Genomic DNA, 1102 nt, shown 5'->3' on the forward strand with positions numbered 1-1102 from the left:
GCCGGCTATCCAACGCAGGGTCCCACCAGGATACCCACTGGCCCAGGTGAAACGCCCGAGACAGGTTGTGGAGTATCGTTCGTGCCTGGGGCACACGGTGAGCCGTTACCCTTGTTTCTTGGAGGCAGACGATATCCAGCCTTTGCCTAGCCCATTGACGGATGAGTTGGGCTGTGCGTTCGGATGCGTTGTTGTACCCTGATCCCAGGAGGCTGCGAACGTTGTGGGAGCCAATGCGTAGAAGTTGCACGGCCCGCCTGTTCGAGTGGCGATTCCTGGGCATTACATAAGGTCCAGGTCCATGTCCGGGCCAGTGCCCGAAAGGGAGTAAAGGGATTGTAGTGCCTCCGGCCAGGTGTTGGCGAGTGGGAAGCCTTCCAGCTGGAGGTCTACAAGAGGTGATAACGTGTCGTAGGCATTTTGCATAGGTGCATCATCTTCGGCAGTCTCCGAGGACAGGTCCCGTGACAAGGTCCTGCGTCGAACTGAGCGCGTGGTATATGGCCGGTCCGCTTCCAGCGTTGCCAGGTCTGCCTGCGATGGGCTGTCCCTTCTCGCTTTGGCAGTTGTCTGAAGTTCTTGCCGCGTGGTGGGGGGTGTAGCGTCCTGCCGCTGTTCAGCGGCGTCGACAATCGCGTCCCATTGGCTAGCGGCGATAATGAGGGAATCGTGTTGAGGTGCGACCGCTGGCTGGGATTCCCGCTGGATGATGCCAACGATCGCATCCTGCCGCTGCCCAGCGGCAGCAGCGGGTGCGGCCCGTCGGCCCACAGCGGTGTCGCCTGCCTCTTGCTGAGCTGGGGCAGCTGGCAGGGGCACCCGCTGAATGGTGTGAACGATCGCATCCTGCCGCTGCCCAACGGCAGCAGCGGATGCGGCCCGTCGACCCACAGCGGTGTCGCCTGCCTCTTGTTGAGTTGGGGCAGCTGGATTGGGCTCCCGCTGAATGGTGTGGACGATCGCATCCTGCCGCTGCCCATCGGCAGCAGCGGGTGCGGCCCGTCGGCCAACAGCGGTAGCGCCTGCCTCTTGCTGAGCTGTGTCCGCTGGCAGGGGCACCCGCTGAATGGTGTGAACGATCGCATCCTGCCGCTGCCCAACG

Source organism: Volvox carteri, assembly GCF_000143455.1.
Source record: "Volvox carteri f. nagariensis unplaced genomic scaffold VOLCAscaffold_85, whole genome shotgun sequence".
NCBI classification, from domain to species: domain Eukaryota; kingdom Viridiplantae; phylum Chlorophyta; class Chlorophyceae; order Chlamydomonadales; family Volvocaceae; genus Volvox; species Volvox carteri.